The sequence below is a fragment of the Pleurodeles waltl genome, chromosome 1_2 (genome assembly GCF_031143425.1).
Source record: "Pleurodeles waltl isolate 20211129_DDA chromosome 1_2, aPleWal1.hap1.20221129, whole genome shotgun sequence".
Classification (NCBI taxonomy): domain Eukaryota; kingdom Metazoa; phylum Chordata; class Amphibia; order Caudata; family Salamandridae; genus Pleurodeles; species Pleurodeles waltl.
This window is the reverse complement of record NC_090437.1, coordinates 1,024,189,823-1,024,209,889: the sequence shown is the minus strand read 5'-3', so window position 1 is coordinate 1,024,209,889 and position 20,067 is coordinate 1,024,189,823. Positions and strand designations below refer to the sequence as shown.

Below are 20,067 nucleotides of genomic sequence, written 5' to 3'. Positions count from 1 at the left end.
TTGTTCAAACAAAACTCTCGTGAGCTTGAAACAAAATGCTAACAGTTTAAATCTAAAACAGTATTACAAGTAGCATATATATAAATAGGCATTATGGCATTTTTTATTAAAAACAGGAGTTTCTGGGTCATCTCCACCCTTTCCATATAAATAAATAGCTCAGTTGCATTGTCCAGAGCACTAAAAGGGAGAAGTACTGTTTGTACAGTGCCTGCCATTGCTGTTTCTTTTTTTTTTTTTAAACATTCTTAAATAATGGAGCTTACACTGTAATAGTAATGGATCTTACTAAGTCACATGAGCTTCTGCCCATCACATGTCGAACACAAGCCATGTACCATATCAGTAATTGTTTCAAGGGATTAATTGTCACTCATAAGTATCGTAAAAGGAGCACTTGTATTCCTTGAAAAATCATAGTGTGGAAAATAGTTTTAATTTAAAGGAGCGCTTTATTTTAGAATTGAGCACTAGTTGAAATATTGTGTTAGATAATTCTGGTACAATATCTGTCTCTACATTTGACTACTAAACATTTTGATCAGGCATATTTTTACATACCACTGCTCTGGGTATAGTTAATAATTGGAACTGAAGTTCACGTATCTGGTACGGAATCCATCTAGTGACTGCGTTACTCTTATAAAACAGAATTACTTTTAAATTCCGACGCTCCGTTGGCAAAATTTATATTTAGTAATTTATTTGTTTCTTAGAGGGCAGGAGAGGGAGCAGTCCCTCTATGTTTAAAAATCACTGCAGATTAAAGCACTGCAGAGTGACATGCATTGGTTTCTAAAGTTTAGAAACCACTGCATACCACTCAGCAGCTACACCCTATTTACTCTGCGTCTTGAGACCCTCACAGGTGAGTAGCCGTGCTTTGGAAAAACTGATTGATTGATTGAGTTTTGGACGCGAGGGTGCGTTTTGCACTAAGAAAACAGCGTAGAATTCCCTCTCCGCCCACCACAGAATTCCACAGAATTTTAATGTTATTCCGTGGAACTCCATGTAATGAAATTCCGCCCACCACTTTTTTTTTATGAGGTGGATAAAATGTAATTTTGGTGCCTGAAACATCAGTCCTAGTTTAGTTGGAAATGTATTTACATGATTGCCTCACTTTCTCTCCAAATTGAGATTTTTCTGACGTGTCTAGTCTTCATTAATTTGTACATCTTTTTCCTTTTTGCTAAATGCAGCCTGCATAGTGAGATTCCTTAATGTAATTTTGAAATTGGATGAGGGGACCTTCAAATACATTTATCTGCGTGCCTCCTTTTTTAAACTATTTTTTTTTTTGTTTGTTTTGGGACAGAACATGCACACATTACAGTGACATGAGGGTATGGTTGTCTTAGCAGCGAAACCCCCAGTAGTACCACCCCTTCCTATTTGTTGGCGCAATAGGGTGTCTGATCCTGCATTTCATTCTATCCCATTCACCTCGTTGGTGTCTCAGAGAAAATCTAACTGGTAGTGCTGGAACCCAAGTAGCCATCTGATTCTTCATTCAAGCCATAGTATGTCTGCAATTTCCCCCATACTTTGTCAAATTTCCTGGGACACCCTCTCCCCTCATAGACCACCCATTCTTCCTTCATACAACTTTTCATGCCTGCTTGCCACGTACATTTTGTTGGCGCATTTGCCTGGCCCCACAGTTTTGCCACATCTCTATGAAAAACAAACGTTGTGCTCTGGGGATATCTGCATCATTAGAGATTTCCAGTATAACAAGTTGGGATGTCCTGGGGATGTCTACTTTGATGATGTCTTTCAGTTCCTAAATAATTTCCACCAGTGTCTATTAACTTTGGGGCAATTTTCACAGCAGTTCTAATAGCGTACCTTCTTCTGGTAAGCATCTTAAACAGTAGGGGTCTCCTGTGTACAAGTTTATCCCATTTGTACATAAGTTGACTCCTGGTTTACAGAAAGTTGTTACTGCTCCATCTTTTGTGTTGTTTTCCATGTAGTCTTAGGTGCCTTAACTGTGACCGCATGATATTGCTGTTTTCTTAGGAACATCCCCTGTATTTCCAGAAGGAGCATTAGGGACTTGTTGTGTGTATGTAAGTACAATATCTTTTAGTGTCCTAGGATCCAGGAAGTGAATCATGTCTGCTGCCTGCTTTCTATAGGGTTTGCAGAGTGGCTACTTGTAATAATAGTCTGCACAAAAACACTGAGTTTCTATTTTGCTGTGGAAGTTCTGAGACTTACCTATGTACATCCCTATGATAACTTCATGTGTCTGGACAGTTGTTGGTTCCTTTTTGTGTTTGTACACATTATGGGTGCCTTGCCTTATCTGCCCTTTCACTGTCCTTTACCCTGTTTGCACTTGATCTTCCCTGCTGTATGCCATTGCTTTCTCCACTGTATTAGTACACCTGCGCTCTGCTCTGATATTTTGTGACCTTCAAGGATGCTTTACACCGAGCCCCATAATGGGTCCTGCAGGGGCCTCGTATTCCACATATTCCAGGCAAAGGTTGAAGGTGCCAGAAGGTGCACTGGGTGAGTAGCAATGAGTCACACAAAAGATCTTTGCCTGCAACAAAAACACATAAACAGTAATACAAGGGTTATGATGCAAACAGCTTTCTGTCTAAACTTATAGGAATACCAATACATCTTGTTGTGGGGAGCAAGATACAATCAGTGCCTAAAACAAGGCCACTACAAGACCAAAATTCAACTAGTCGCGCGAAAGAGGACCTGTAGCACGGCCTAACTGGTAAGACTGTGATTGAGTCCTCATTTTCTTTATTACTTTTATACTAACAGCATTGAACATGAAACAAGTTGTCAATGATGAACTTAGCAGGCATTCAACAACACAGAGTTATTTGGCAGCTATATCTATTAGACACCTCGTGCAAAAAATAGACATTTAGCAAAGAGTCACAATAGAATTTGTTGTGTGAATTCCCAAGGAAACCTGTCTGGGCCAGGAGTTTCCCCAGTTGCTAGAGAACGAATCACATAATTCACTTCAGCCACTGTCACCACAGTGTTCAGTTTCTGGAGCAGTGTGATATCTGCTAAGAATTCCACAGTGCCTGTACTTAGGTATTTGTGTGAGGTGTTCTACAGTGTTTTGTAGTGCTGTGTGAAAATTGCATGTAATTCTTGTTGCTCATATAGCGCAGTGGCAGGTGCCGGCTGGATGAATAGGTGGGTTGATGGGGATACTCCTGCTTGATCGACAAGGCAAGCAATGCAGCTGATTTATCAGCATCAGTGTGTGTTCTCTCCATGTGTACAGCAAAGTAAATGCAGCCAGGTCGCTCAAATAAGGCAGTGTGTTGGGCAAAGGCAGTTGATAGCACTTGCTGTTATGGCCTGGTTCTGCTGCACCAGCAGTGCAAACACTATCACTGTAATCTAGGTCAAGTGCTTTGCGAGCACCAACAACCATGCCCAGGCACTGTCCTCTAATAGTGACTTTGAATGCCTCCCACTCCACAGCACATGAGGAAGAAGAACCATGGTTTATGTCAAAGTAGTCCATGAATTTATTGCCTAGTGTGACACGAAATGCTGAGCCCTCAAGCAGTAAAGGCTGCAACAGTCATTTTGTGGTTGGAGGGTTGGTACAGCACCAATTCAGCTCAACACCTGGGAATTATGATCTAAGCAAGTATCGCCCAAGGACTCAGTGTAACCTATAACACCCCAGGTGCAAAGGAACTGACGTCAACTGTAAACAGATGTGAGTGACTGCAATGACCACACCTCAATGCCGGTGAAAATTCTTGGTGCATTCTGGTGGAACCAATAGGCTATTATTGGGGGGCGAACTTGGGCTAAATTATTTGTAATAAAAGACAAAGAGGAAAACATAGGGGGTGATTCCGACCCTGGCGGTCCTTGACCGCCAGGGCCGGGGTCGGCGGGAGCACCGGCAACAGGCTGGCGGTGCTCCTAAGGGCATTCTGACCGCAGCGGTATGGCCGCGGTCAGAAACGGAAAACCGGCGGTGTCCCACCGGTTTTCCGCTGCCCTGAGGAATCCCCCATCCGCCATGGGGGATTCCGACCCCCTCACCGCCATCCTGTTCCTGGCGGTTTCGACCGCCAGGAACAGGATGGCGGTGAGGGGTGTCGTGGGGCCCCTGGGGGCCCCACAAAGATTTTCAGTGTCTGCCAGGCAGACACTGAAAATCGCGACGGGTGCAACTGCACCCGTCGCACCCTTCCCACTCTGCCGGCTCCATTCGGAGCCGGCTTCCTCGTGGGATGGGGTTTCCCGCTGGGCTGGCGGGCGGCCTTCTGGCGGTCGTCCGCCAGCCCAGCGGGAAACACAGAATAACCGCAGCGGTCTTCTGACCGCGTAGCGGTATTCTGGCGGCTCCCGCCGGCACCGCGGTTACCGCGGCCGGCGGGAGTCGGAATAACCCCCATAGTCCTAAAAAAGGTAAAGGGAGATGGCAGGCTAAGCTACTGCACACATGTCTTGTTTGCATGGAAGACACGTCCTGGTTTTAGGTTGTGGTTCCTCCCCAGTCCGGTTTGCTGCCCTAACCAAAATTGAAAACAATTGTTATTTTCACAAGACAGTTCACCATTTCCAGAAGATGAGGTAGCAAAGGTGTCTCCTATATATACAGAGAACAGCTCATTCACTAAAATACCTTCTTCGTATTTTAATCGACAAGATCACCACAATGCTTTGGTAGAATCACAGTTGTAAATTCCTCAGATTTGGTGTATTCTGTGACTGGATGGAAGAATCAAATGTGACAACTGGCCAAAAAATAGCTATTTGGGTGGCTTTGAATTGACGAAGAAGGAAGGTTCTGAAGCAGCAGTGTGTAAATTGTGCTGCACCCACCTCAATCCCTTACTGCCCCAGGCTCTCTCCCCAGTTCTGCTCTAGAGCATTACCATTACAGAAGCAGTGTTAATCTGCTGCAGGTGCAGTCTAAATCACTCCCAAAACAGTATGCACACTCAGTCGTGTTAGTCTTTTACCCCATGATGGATGGAATCAGTTCTCACAGGTGGGTCTCAGCCTCCCTGGTTCGTCAAGGCATGTCTGAACATTCCCTCTGATGGGTGGCACGTAGCAGCAGGCAGTCCACAAAGGTAGCTTGCCTTGCGTGCTGGGTAATGTTCGGCAGTGCGCCTACTCCTAGTCTTCTGAATTCCAGGATGTAGCAGTCCTGAAACAGCATGGTCCCATTTGGACCAGTTGGGAGTGGCCTCGGCTTCTGGGTATGTTGATGGGCCAATGCTGGGCAATTGGGTTCAGAACACATTCTCCAGCAGGGCCAGGTGGCACTTGGCAGATTCAGCCACCTTGTGGACTAATCAAAGCTTTAGCTGATGCAACCATACATGGACCAATTGCATCTTTGACAGTTGTAGCCCTGAATGGGCTGGTCCAATCTTTGGTAGTTGTGGCCTCAGACAGGCTGATCACAGCTTCGCCAGTTGCAACCAACATGGCCTGAATTGTCTTTGGCAATTACAGCTGCAACTAGGCCACAGTATTGGCACTGCTTGTAGAACTGCAGTTTTGATCATGACCCCTCTGACACGCAGGTCCTCCCTTTATCATCTCTAGCCATCTGCTCCTCTGGGTGCTCAACAGCCACCAGTGTTGTGCTGCATCCTGGACAGTCTCTCCTTTTGAAGGCTGTGCAGGCTTGTTCACTGTCTCAGGTAGTCAGATTTCTTGGCACTTCAGTACAGGTATACATATCTTCCAGCAAGCTATTCAAAATTTAGGTGATGTTCCTCACCTATAGGAGACTGTCTGCCAGGCAGGCCCTAGCCCAGGTTGCACAAAAGCACTACGAGTAGTCTGCAGAGAACCCCTTTAGGACTTAGAGCTTGAGCAAATGGGTTAGTGTGGTCCCACCAGTTTATGATGGTTCTCCTTTTAAGTGTCCTTTCTAGGCTATTCTTCAAACACAGCCTTTGTGTGCTGGGTGATGCTCCTACACAGGAGTTTGTTCTCCATCCCAGGGCACACACAACAGAGGGGCACAAAAAGTTGTGCGGTGCGCATAGCTGTCACCAGACCAACTGAAGTAGTAATCAGAGGAAAGACAAAATGGCAACCCCACCTGAAAGTGTTTTCACCTTTCAAAAATAATCTGCAGACCCAACCCTCACCTCTACCATCAACCAAATACAGTTTTCTGGAAGACTAATTAGCTGCTCTTTGCTAATAAAATGCCTCACAGAGTATCAAGAGCAGCCCTGTCTCCTCAGCCCTCATTTCAGTGTCTGTGTGGTGTGTCTGTTCCTTCCAGCTACAGGAATGAGTGCAATACACATCCACTGTCTGGGAGCGTACTCCTCACCGCCATCTGATGCAAAGCTAAACTAGGGGTGTTGAAAAGAGATCCCACTTAACTCCATTACTCTACTTTACTCACACACAACATGCATATACCATGCAGGCTACACACATCACCACACCTAACATGCATTCATGATGTAAGTGCTGACACCTGGGTAAGTGTGTAGAAGTGAAACGTGCATGAATGGGCCAATAGGCCTTCGCTCCAGTTACTTACATAAAAAGGTATGCTCAACCTATTAATTCTCAAAACATATTATGGTGCCACCACCACCTTCATGCTAAACCCACAACAGTAACAGGTAGCCAGCCCCCTGTAAGTAAGTGAGGGCATGACTGATGCACCTTCCACGTCACTGAATAAGTCTAGAAACCACTAATAGTCAAAGAGAGGTCTGGGCCTCTGCAGTACTCATGATTAGCTGTTGCCAGAGCCAAGAATCAAAACATCTGGATTCAATATAAATGCAGTTAGGCACTCATGGCAGATGAACATAATCTGTTAACCATGCATGGGGCATTCCCACGCTAACTGTGATCTGTACTTGGTAGTTAGGATCAAGGGGGCAACAGAGGAACGATCCAGCTGTTGTAAATCTGATACTTATCCTTCATCAGCTTCTTAGTATTTATAGAGATCAATGAGGCTCATCATAAGCTGTAGGCCATCCTATTAACAATCTATAATTAGCTGATTATTTAACATAGTTGAGGATAAAGCATGTTTGGGACGCCATGGGATCTAGAATCGCATAATATTGGGCTCAAGAATATGCATCAGTGGTCCCCTGGTCTGTTGCAAGAATATCCAAGTGATGTGCTCAGGAGCTGGAAACAGGAGTTTCTATGCAGTCTCTGCTTTGATGCCAGCACTGTCAGAGACTAGATGCCTTAATGGCATTCAACTCTGATGCAGTCCATTTCAGGTTATGTAGAATGTTCTCTAAGACACTAATGATGACTCCGACAGACTACTTTCACCTCATTATACAGATGATGGGCTGTGTCTATATTTCCAGTATGCCAGCAGGTTAGATAGGTCTGTGGAGATTGGGCTCCCCACCTTGGCTATTAATGAAAGAAAGTGCCTCTTTCACAGTAGCTGTAAGAAGGGCAGCAGAAGTGCTAGATCACAGCTGCAGTCTGTTATTATGGGCAGTGGGTTGATGGACATCTGGTACGACAGCCAGCCCTTCATTTCAGAAGGTGCATGTATCACTACTTTTTGTAATACATGGTCAGTAATTTATACTACTGGTTAGGCACCAGAAACATCAGTGCATGAACTAGCCAAGTAGAACATCTCTCTTGGACGCTCTCCCATCATGCACCAGTGATATTAATGCTGACACTGGCTGATGTTTATAATCATGCATTTGCTTTGGAGGCTTCCAATAAACACCTTTCAGAGACCCTCCCACAGGGGACGTGTCCTGGGCGCCCAAAATGCCCAGGCACCCCGGGCGAAAAGCACCCACTCCCAGAGAGGACAACTGAGCCGGCGCAGAGTATGGGGATCTCTGAACCCATCTTGCGTAGGGAGTACGCCAGAGGCCCTGGACCCTGAGGTGTCGCTCTGTAATACTCTGGCCCTCTTCCAGACTCAGGATGCTGAAACCGACGCACCCACTTGAACCCTGGTGGACGATGTAATGCATAGTGACCTGGTCATAGTGAGCCGTCACCTGCTACGGATATTCTTCTCAATGGTGGTGCAATATTTATAAATGTTCCGCTGTGGGGTGGGGGAAAGGGGGCACACAGGATGTTTTTCTTGGATTTGTGTGCTACTACCTTGCTTCCTTGAATACCCAGATTTTGCTGTCAGGCATCAGAATCCTTCCAATGGGCGACTGGGATCCTCAAATGGATTTTGAACCCCCTACTTGTTGATTTATATTTACGTATTGTGTGACAGACACTTCAGGTTGGAAGTATGAGGTGGAAGGGAGTTGGCGGGGAGGGGTTACTGTTTTGTTTTGGTTTGTTGTTCTGGGTTTTCTTTCTGGGAACTGTAGGAAGCTGGCCTGGTGTGTGGTGGGTACCTAAGGTACTTACACCTTATACAAGGTCCAGGTATCCCCTATTAGTGTAGTGTAGACGGTGTCTAGAAGCCAGGCTGTATGGAGGTAGCTGTGGATGAGCAGCCAAGGCTTATCTAGGAGACATGCTAAGCTCATGCAGTACCACTGTAGTCACCCAGCACTTAAACACATGAAGGAAAACACTCAGTGTTACGAAAATAAAGGGTCTTTATTACAGCAACACAGTACCAAAACACTAGATAGGCAACCCTCCAGTAGGAGGTAAGTAAAAACACTAAGTATGTTCACTAGTTTTCAGAAACGGGCATAGAAAGTGATAGAAAACAGTGCAAATGCAGTTAGACGATAGTGACCCTAGGGGGAGCTCAAACTAAAAAAATGAAATGCAAACACAGGACCCCCACCTAGGTAAGTGAAATGTGTAGAGGGGAGCTGGGGGTACTAGCAAACCCCAAAGCTAAATATAAGAGTGCCCCCTAGCGACTAGGAGGAAAGGAGTAAATTATTAGATTTTCTCCAAACCACCCAAAAGGAAGAAAATTCAGCACACAGACAAGACTGCAAGAAACCAGTGGTGGATTCCTGAAGAGGAAGACCTGTGGAAGAAGGGGACCAAGTCCAGAAGTCACAAAAGAGTCCAGGAGGAGTAGGAGCTACTACCCACTCAGCTGTGGATGCAGGAGTTGGTCGACGGTAGGACAAAGATGGCCAGAAATATAGCCGTGGAGCAGGTGAAGAGCTCCTGGAAGATGTAGTCCATGTCCCACGCTGGATGGATGGTTGCAGTCGGTCAGTGGCATGGAAAAGCCACAACAAGCCTTGGCAAAGGCAGAAGTCGCAGTGGCGCAAAAGTGCAGCTGCTGGGGACCAGCAAGGCCCAGGAGGACTCAACCCATGGGGGAGTCCTAGGGGGACCCTCAGCAAGGCAGAGAGTCCAAAGAAGAAGAGGCAACCCCCACAGGGGACCCACTGGACGAGGAACCAGGAATCTCAGAGGAGCCCATGCAGTTAACTGAAGAATGGTTCAACTTCGCAGGAGAAGCACACAGAGAGCTGTGTGTCACAGGAAGGAGTGCTAGCGGCTGGGGCTCCATGGAGCCTGAAGGTCTCTTGGAGGAGATGCAAGCAAGCCTTGGCAGCTGGAAGAGACGCGGTACACGGGGGTACTGTCCTGCACAGGAAGTCAAGGGCTTACCTCCACCAATGTTGTACAGCTGGCAGAGAGGACCACGAGGACTACTCCGGATGACCACCTGTGATGCAGGATCCACGCAGCTCAGGATGAGAGGAGATCCACACAGCCGATCAGCGTTGCAGTTGGTGCCTGTGGATGCAGTGGAGTGACTCCTTCACTCCAAGGGAAATTCCTTCTTGCTTCTCATGCAGACTGAAGACTTGCCGCCCTCAGAGGATGCACAGTCGGGAAAATGTTGCAAAAGGTGGAAGAAGCAGTGAAACAGTGTTGCAAGCAGAGTCTTCATTGTGGATACCGATTGTCTGTTCCTGGAGGGTCCAGTCACCGTTCCAGTGGCTAGAAGTCGAAGTAGAGGTTGCAGAGGAGGCCTGCTGGAATCTTGCAGGCCGAATCTGAGGACCCACCCAAAATAGAGACCCTTAATAGCCCTGAAAGGGGGATCGGTCATCTAGCCAGGTGCCCACTTATCAGGAGGGGGCGCTGATGTCACCTGCCTGACCTGGACACTTAGATGCTCCCAGAGGTCCCTGCCAACCTTGGATTCAAGATGGCAGAACCCAGGGACCCTCTGGAGGAGCTCTGGGCAACACCCCTGGGGTGGTGATGAACAGGAGAGAGATCACTCCCCTTTCTATTGTCCAGGTTCTCACCAGAGCAGGAGGTCCCTGAACCGGTGTAGACTGGTTTATGCACAGAGGGCACCAAATGTGCCCTTCAAAGCATACCAGTGGCTTGGGGAGGCTACCCCTCCCAAGCCATGTAACACCTATTTCCAAAAGGAAGAGGGTGTTACCGCCCTCTCCCAAAGAAAATCCTTTGTTCTGCCTTCCTGGGCTTGAGCTGTTCAAGCAGCAGGAGGGCAGAAACCTGTCTGAGGGTTGGCCGCAGCTTGGGCTGCCCAGAAAACCCTAGAAGGCTGGTTAGGAGCAATGCTGGGGGTCCTCTAAGGAGCCCCCAGAGTGCATAGAATCATACTTCCAATACTGGCAACAGTATTGGGGTATTAGTCTGGCATGTTTGAAACCAAACATGCCTATGTTTGGAGTTACCATCATGTAGCTGGACATAGGTAGTGACCTATGTCCAGTACACGCATAAAGTGTGGTCCCCCCTTCTCAAGAAGTCCATAAAATGGCACTGGAGTTTGTGGGGGCACCTCTGCTAGTGCAGGGGTGCCCTCACACACAGGTGCTTGCACCCTGCCCTCTGGGCTAGGAGGGCCTGCCATAGGGTGACTTACAGTGATCTGGTGCAGTGACCTGTAGTGAAAAGGGTGCATGGGCTCCCCATGGGTGACATAGTAAATGCTGCAGCCCATGGGTATCCCCTGGTACCCCAGCGCCCTGGGTACCTCGGTACCATATACTACTTACTTACATGGTGGCACCAGTATGTCAAATGTGGGGTGAAAATAACTAAGTTACCAAGTTAGAATGGAGAGAGCGATGACAGCTTGGCATAGAGCATGGCAGGTACATTGATTAGAATGGTCACATGGAATGTGCAGGGCTGAACTCCTTTGTAAAACGTTATAGGTTGCACACGTATCTTAGGCGATTGGGGGTTCATGTTGCTCTCTTGCAGGCGACACACTTGCTAGAAAATGAAACGCAAAAATTACAGAGGAAGTGCCGTGGTCAGCTGTACTTAGCAACGTAACTCCTCTTATGCCAGTTTGGGTGGCCCCCGGAACCCCTTTTCAGTTAAGGAGCTATACCGCTGATATCCAAGGCCGCTATGTCTTTCTGCATGGGGGGTTAGATGGCCGTGAGCTCTGCATCCTAAATATATATGCCCCAAACTCCAACGATGCGAAGTCCGCAAGCTCTACTGTGACTTGGTGCCCTACACGGGATGCCCATCATTTGGGCGGGTGACTTTAATTGTGTTTTTGACGGAATCTTGGATAGAAGTCCACCCAGGGTGGGCACTAAGCCTCATATGACCTCCATGCTCCGCAGTTTAATGGGGAATCTACATTTGGTGGATATATGGAAGGAGATGCATCCCACTTACACAACCTTTTCCTGTAACACCCCCACTCATGGAGCATATAGCCGTTTAGACAGATTTCTGCTTGCGAACAATGGGACCCTGGATATTCGTCGGGCTGATTATCAGGTCAGATTTCTGTCAGATCATGCCCCTCTTCTGTTAGAATGCGGTACCCACACGCCTAGACAGGCGATTCCCCCTCTGGCGCATGAGGCCGGAATCATTGGGTGACCTTGAGTTTGGATGTGACATTCAGGAGGCATTGAATGGTTATTTTGTCGGAAATTGGACCACAGCCCAGAGTCGCAGCATAGAATGGGAGGCCCTTAAAGTCGTTCTACTGGGCAAAAGCCTCACTAAGACATACAGCATTCAGAAGAAACTAGACCAGGAATTAGCGCAGCAGGAGGACGCCCTGGGTGTTCTGCAGCGTCAAATTGAAAATGGTGACGCTCTGGAGGCCGAAAGTCAAGTGGTGCGTGGTCGCATAGGTGCCCTGTGGAGTAGACTAGAGAGTTAAGTTCGTAAAGATTTCAGACCGCGATTGCACTGTGAGGGTGATCGGTCTGGGCGTTTGCTCGCATGGCTGCTTCGACGTGAACGTCCCATCCCATTCCATCTTATCTCTCCGGGGTCACACCGGTGATAGGATTCTGGGTCAAACACACGTGAACGCACATTTACAGGAGCACCTCGAGGCCATATTTTCCTCTCCGCAGTGTGACGTGAGCTCCTGGATACGAGAATACTTGGCCTTTTGTTGCCCAGGCTCACGGACGCTCAGGCGACTGAATTGGAGGCTGAGCTGTCCCTTGAAGACCTTTCGGGGGCCCTGTGTGGAATGGCCTCTGGGAGGGTGCCGGGGCACGACGGCTTCCCAGTCGAGTTTTACCTCGCATACTCGGCAACACTGCTTCCTAAACTACTGGAAATACTTCAAGAGACGCGTGCGAGGGGGGGGGGGAGGGAGCCTGCTGCCACAGCAGATGAGAGAAGCGTTGATCGTTATGCTACCTAAGGCTGGGAGAGATCCCGCCGACCTGAGCTCCTATGGACCACTGTTGATGTTAAATGTGGATGTGAAACTCCTCGCTAAAGTCCTTGCAATGCGATTAGGCAGGGTGGTGACCTCTCTGGTGGGGAAGGATCAGTGTGGGTTCATCCCTGGAAGAGGGACCCACATGAACCTGTGGAGACTATCACATGTTATGCACGAGACGCGTGGGCTCCCTGACCGTGCTGCACTGGTTGCCTTGGACATAGAAAAGGCGATTGACACTCTGTCCTGGGAATACTTATGGGCCGTCCTGTATAGGATGGGCTTGGGCCCTTATTTTTTGTCACAGGTGCATCTGCTCTACCCGTCTCCGCGGGCCGGATCCGCACTGGGGCGCTTGTGTCCAAGACGTTCGACATAAAGCGAGGCACTCAACAGGGCTGCACCCTATCCCCGCTACTGTTTGCTCAACCCCTAGCTATACAACTGCGAACACGGCTACGGAATTGGGGCATACAGGTTGGGGCAACAACACACACCATATCGCTGCATGCTGATGAAGCCCTGGCGTATGTTACAGACCCGGAGAGCTCAGTCCCTCTCTTATTGACGTTGATGGACGATTTTGGTAGGGTATCGGACTCCGAATTAACCTGTTCCCTATAGCGGGGCTCTCTGCAGTGGCTACTTCGGAGTTACGCAGATGGATTTGGAGTGGGAGACCGAGTCGTTTCAGTATCTGGGCATGCGGGTGACACTCTCCCCAACTGCAATATGACTTGAATATAGTCAGAGTGATAGATGGCCTCCGTGCCTCGGTCCAATTTTGGACCTCCCTCCCACTGTCCGTTATGGGCAGAGTTGCACTCTGCAAGATGATTCTCCTCCCAAGATGCCTGTATATGTTTCAGAACTCGTTCTGTGTAATGCCATCACCTCTTTTTCGTCAGCTCGATAAGTTGCTTCTGTCCCTAGTTTGGGTGGGTAAGTGGCCTAGACTTCTCTTGGAGGTGCTGAAGCTGGATCTGGTTGGCAGAGGACTGGGCCTACCCGATTTGTATTTATACTATGCGGCATGCTGGCTGCAGTATGCGGCCATGTGGTGTGATGACGGCTCTAACTGGGAGAAAGAACTGTTAGATGCGTCGGTTTGTCTGTCTCGCTTACCATGCTTGCTGATGAGGGGATCTCGGTTGCCACCGGGGATCCCCTTCCTAGTTGCGCAGGTGTCGCGGATCTGGGAGCAGGTTGTTGGAAAGGTCTTGGGTAAAGCACCATATGCGTGCTTGCTTTGGCTGTGGTGGCTGCGCCCCTTCGCCAGTGCTGCAGCAACACTAGACTTCGGGAAGTGGCAAGATGGCGGTTGTGATACTGCTGGTGATCTTTACCAAAATAATGTGTTTATTACTTGGCAAGAAGCGCAATCCCTTTTTAGAATTGACCAAGGTCAGTTTCTGCAATACGCTAGCCTCTCGAAGTCGTCACGTGAGATTTGGACCTCTTTTCCTACTGAACCGATTGAATCCTGCCTTGCAGCGACTCTTGTTGACCCAGGTTGTGTCCGTGGTCTCATTTTCCGGCTCTATATGGCTCTCAAACAAGACAGACAGATAAGCCTAACGGGGCTAGAGACAGTTGGGATGCTGATCTGGATGGTCCGCTTACAGATAGTGAATGGTCTAGAACTTGTTCCTTGGTGCGGGATGCCGCTAGTAAAGCAAGATTTAAACTGACACACTTTTATTACATTCACCGGGCTTACCTGACACCACACCGCCTCCATAGAATATTTCCAACGCGCCCAGACACGTGTGCTCGCTGTGATGGGGCTTCAGCTAATTTTGATCATATGACATGGGTATGCAGTGTGATTCAACCCCTTTGGCTTCAAATAGTGCGGACACTGAGAGAAGTGTCAGCGATTAACGTAGAGGCGACTAGGAAACACTGCCTACTTGGTTTAATTCCTCGCCCCAAAAAAGGTCGTAAAATGACCTCACCAAGTGGCGCATTGCGATACATTGGGCGAGCCCGTCCCCTCCTCCACATGAGGCTTGGTTGGCGGATCTTGTTGAGTGGGCGACTGCGAAGGAGTGTCGGCTTCGAAAAGTACGTATGGATGAGCATGCTGAGCGAGACCTGGAGAGATGGAGGGGAATGATTGATACCCTATTGGGGGTCCCTGTGGAGATTGACGGGGACTCCTCGGATGGGGCTGCTACTTGCTGAGATGGGATGATGCCATTCATGGCTGGCAACGTGTGTGTAGATTGTTTCAATGTTTTGCGATAATTGGGTAAGTGGGCTCTCCCCCCCTCCCCCTCTGTCTGCTCCCACCCTTCCTTCCCCCTCCCGCCAGGGGATTGTCATTGAGGAGTGGATTTCATCTCTCCGTCTGCCTGTATGGGTGCAGAGCTATAGTGGTACTGAGTGGTTCTCCCCATGGTATGTTCTGTTGGGGGGAGGGTGGGCGGTCTAGCTCATATCTGTAGTTCCCCCCCTGATTCGGATGTACTACAGGAACTCGGTGGCAGTTTTGCACGCTGGTTTGTCTGTAAAGTGCTCCACATTATTGCACATTTGGTGCATGAGATATATTGTTCCGTAGCCCTTGTATTGCTTGTGTAGCAGCAATTGTTCTTGCAGCCATATTGCTTAGTTCAATTTATAATTTTCTGTATGGGTTGCACTCCTGTATTTCTGGTGACTCTGCCGAAGATGTGATGCAAACTTATGATTGCTGATTTGGAATGTAAAGCTGCGGTGCTGCGATATATCCTATGAACAGTGCAGTTTTATGTGTTGTTATTCTATATTCATAAATAAAGTCTTTAAAAAAAAAAGAAAAGAGAGAGCATAATCGCTGGGGTCCTGGTTAGCAGGATCCCCAGGGGGTAACCATGCTAAAAAGAGGCTACTTTCCTATAGGCACTCATCGTGAACATTTCTCACCGCAGACATTCACCTACCGACACTAGCCTCCATGATACTGCCAAGCTTTTCCTTCCCAGGACTGTGGGACCTAGAACATGTCCCCCACTTTCATTCCTGCCTCCAAATGTTGTTTCCTGGAATGTGAACACTCTAGTTGATCATATCAAGAGATCAGCAGTGCTGCACTATCTAAAGCGATATTAGCTGGATGTGGTCGTGCTCCAGATGGCACACCTTTTAGGTTCCCACAGCCCCTTCCTTGGCTGGTTTTGGTATGATCAACTCTTTTATGCCATCTGCTCTAGAGGTTCAAGCGGGGGCAGGGCGTCACGATCCCGTTGCACAAGGCCTTCCTATTAACTGTATCCTCCTCCCACACTGACTCATAGGGAAGATTCATAGGGATTGAGGGCCATCTGGAAGTCAGGCATTACAATTTCATATCATCCTACGTCCCACCGCAGATGTTATACTCACCACTGCAGGCACTTCGAGCTCTTGTGATGGTCCTTCCCCTAAGGATCACCCTGATAGGGGGAGATTTTAATGCAGTCCAGGACCCAATGCAAGACATTTCCAAGATTCCTCGGCCAAGCAGTGCGCTTTGTCCAGCTAATTTTGTGGGAGGATTCCGTGGGTCCGTGTGACTCTTGGAAATCTGAGAACCCCCTCGCAGAGGTCCTATACCCATGTCTCTGGGGCACACAAAAGAGATTCCAGAATGGACCAGATCTGGCTCCCGGCTACCGAGCTCCTTGGGTTGCAGTCTGTGCGGATCCTGCCCTGTGGCATCTTTGATCACACGCCTCTCCTTTAAGAATCGTGACTCCATTGGGGTTCCCTTACTCGCATGTGTTGTCTTAATGTATGGCATTTGTTGGACCAGGGCTGCACTGACTTTGTAGAGGAGGAACTTCAGGCTTTTTTTAAACTTGATTGTAGCTCATTGTCCTCTGCCGGGACCCTGTGAGCAGGTTCTAATCAAAGGGTATGTGAGAAGGAAGGAACATGCCACTTGCCGCATGTAATGGAGCTGTAGGCTCAGATCCTCGATTTGAAGCAGCTGGCCTGTGGTAGGACCCCTGGAGACACTGAGCGCCAGCTGGCTTTGGCGAGAACTACACTGAAACCGGTTTCTCTAGGATAAGCGAGTCAGTGCTGTAGAGCATCGACCCAATGGGTTTATTAGTATGGGGATAAGTACAGTAAACTACTATACTAGCTGATGTCCCAGAGTGTCTCAAATATGATAGTGCAGGTCATTTGTGACTCCTCTGGAGCCCTCCACGAGGGCATGCCTGAGATATTGCAGTTCTTCGCTGATAATATCTACACTTATATGGGGAAATCCTTGTACCCCTGCAGGAGGGCCTCCCCACTGCCACGGGATATCCCTCATGCTTTTGATCCATCCTTTCTTAGCCCGAGACCGCCACCAATCAATTACAGTGTAGGAGATAGGAATTCTTTAAACATTCTCACATACATTTGATACCTCACTTATTGGCCATCTGTACTGAGGTGACGGAGCGTGGACCCTCCCCCCTGAACCAGGTCAATGCCACTCTCATGGTGATACCCAAGAAGAACGAGCCTAAGACCGCTGCTCAGCGTAAAGATATGTTTCCCTCATGAATGTTAACATTTGCGAAGGTCCTTGTGGCTAAATTGTGTCTGCCTTTAAGTTATCTGATCCATTCGGACCAGTGCAGATTCATGCCTGGCCGAGTACCCTCTTTTAATCATGCCACCTGGCCTTCTTCCTCATCGATTTTGAAAAGGCCTTTGAGTCGTTCAAAGGATTCAGTGCTGCAGCGAGCCGGCTTTGGACCTTACATTTGTAGACTCATAGGTCTGGTTTATAATGACCCAACAGCCTAGGTAAACAGAGCCCTATCCCGGCCCTTCCCGATCCGCATGAGCTCTTGTCAGGGCTGTCCCTTGTCTCCGTTCCTGTTTGTCCTAGTAGCAGAGCCTCTGGCACGCCTGATCAGATGCAACGCTTGGATTAGGGGATGGGAGTGGGAGGAGAGCGCTGAGGAGCAGACAATATTCTATTATTCCTGGGAAGTCCACAGTCTTTGGGCCCCAGATGCATAGAAATCTTCCAGCTGTATGGGGAAGACCCTGGCCTGCAGATTAATATGAACAAATCACTACTGGTTACGGGTGAAGCGGGAGTTAACGTCTCATGCCCTGAGGTACTGATATGGCATCTCTCCTTCAAGTACCTTGGGATTGACATCTCACGCCTTCCGGGCATGGCATGGACCTTTAATTTTCAACCCCTTATGATAGCCTTTAATAGGGATTTGTGAAAGTGGGGCCCTCTACCTCTGAACCTTATGGGGCTCATAGCCTTATTGAAGATGTGATTTCCTCGTTTCCTATACCTCCTGGCAACCTTTCCCCTAGAAATGGTTCCAAAAACCCACGTTGAAGATTACCATCTTCTTCTGGGTGGAGGGATTGAGGGGGGTGTCATCAGGTGGCCTTCATCTTTGCGAGCAAATCCCCGTTTGACAGGGGGTCTTGGAATGACCAATCTTTATGGATACTACCTTGCTGCACAAACTGCAAAGATCAATTATTGGATTAATGGGGACCGAGATGCCTTTGCCTATCGAATCAAAGTAAATCTCCTGAGTTTTGACAGTCTCCTCGGACTACTCTGTGGTATGATACCGCACACTCTTCCTGACTACAATTGGATAACAATACTCTGTTGGATGTCAGACCTATGTTTTATTCATTGTTATCGTAGGCTTACGGAAATTACGCCATTTTGGCAGGGTTTGTGGATCAGGTAGGTGTCAATCCTTCAGGGTTTTACAAAGTGGTAGAGAATAGTGATTACTTATTTGGATGATGTTCAGCGAGGGTTGACATTGATGTTTTTTCAGGAGTTCAGGGACCTTTACCAGCTTTCCCACACAATCCTATTGCTACCTCCAAGTGCTCATGCTGTGCTCGTCCCTATCCCGGTAGATGCGCAAGTGCCCAAATACAACATCCCCCCAGCAGAAGACAAGCCACATGTGTGAAGCCAGTAGACTTACTCAGCACCCTTTGGGCTGCCAGAAAGACCTGCATGCTGGGGACTGCCAAGATGTATCTAAGAGCCCGGGAGAGAGAGAAGCAGCAGCAGTTAACCACCCTAGAATCCCAATTCGTGGCGCTTGAATGTAAGGTCTGTGAGGGCCATATGACCAGGTGAACCACCAACTGACCATCCATTGGGCTTCTCTGCAACAATTCTGCCTTAGTGAAGCACAAAATGTTGGATTGCTTTTACCAGAAGGATGTATGAGTGGAGACACAAGTCCGGCTAATTTTTATACTGGTTGCCGACTCCTGATCCCGGAAATAACTGGCTCCAGCAGCTGGTGTGTCATGGGTTCCCTCGCCATAGCAGACACCTTTGTTGAATACTACTAATTCCTTTATGCAAAATGTGAGAGACTGCCAAGGTAGGCTACTCTGCCTCTTATCTCAGATTTACATCTGCCCACAGTGTCTGCATCCATCAGGATGGACCTAGACCAACCGATTGATATGCTTGAACCAGAGAATGCCCTGAAGGGTTTAAATCCTTTTAAGGGACCGGATCCCAAAAGGTTTCCTGTTGAATATTATCTGAAATTTACAAAGGTGTTCTGCCACCCTTACTATCTATGTACAACAAAACTATTGAGTTGGGCTGCGCATGACTTGATTTTGTTCACTGTTGTCATCTTGAACTAGCAGGGTCACCTTTCAGCCCACTGTTTATCCTGCCAACCCATTTCCCCTCATAAACACGGAATGTAAACTTTATGTTAGGGTCCTAGCGAATAGGTCCTAGCAAACAGTCTTCTCCTCCATCCTTATCCACCCTGACCAGTGTGGATTCATCCCTTGCCATAGCACCCAGCAGTGCATTTGTAGGGTCCATGCTGCATTGGCCCATCTACATCGCCTTCCTGACCCCTGCACTCTTATGCTTATCAACTTCACAAAAAACATTTGTGTTGGACCTGAACCTTTTTGCATGGTAATTTCCAAACTTTTTCCCTCCTTCCTCCTGTTTTTTTCTGGCGTGTTTTTGTTGGCTTTAGGACTCTGGGCACTTTACCACTGTTAACTAGTGCTAAAGTGCATATGCTGTCTGTGTAAATTGTATTGGTGATTGGTTTATCCATGGTTTGCCTATTTGATTTACTAGTATGTTCCTAGTAAAGTGCACTAGAGGTACCCATGACCTGTAAATCAAATGCTACTAGTGGGTCTGAAAATTTGGTTCTGCCACCCACATGGGTAACCCTGTAAACATGACTCATACCTATCCCTGCAGTGTCTGTGTGTGCAGGTTTAAACTGCCAATTCGATCTGGCAAGGGTACCCACTTGCCAGGCCCAAACCATCCCTTTTTGTACATGTAAGACACTCCTAGGGTAGGCCCTAGGTAGTCCCAGGGGCAGAGTGCAGTGTATGTTAAGGGTGGGACATGTACTGATGTGTTTTACATGTCCTGTCAGTGAAATACTGCCAAATTCGGTTTTCACTGTTGCAAGGCCTATCTCTCTCATAGGTTAACA

At 48.0% G+C, this 20,067-nt stretch overlaps 1 protein-coding gene across 1 annotated transcript in view; it reads left to right on the top strand.

Annotated features, from left to right (window-relative positions):
- The window catches only part of LIAS (lipoic acid synthetase), a 212,995-nt gene that overhangs the window by 62,715 nt on the left and 130,213 nt on the right, over positions 1 to 20,067 (top strand). The gene's annotated exons all lie outside the window — the stretch shown is intronic.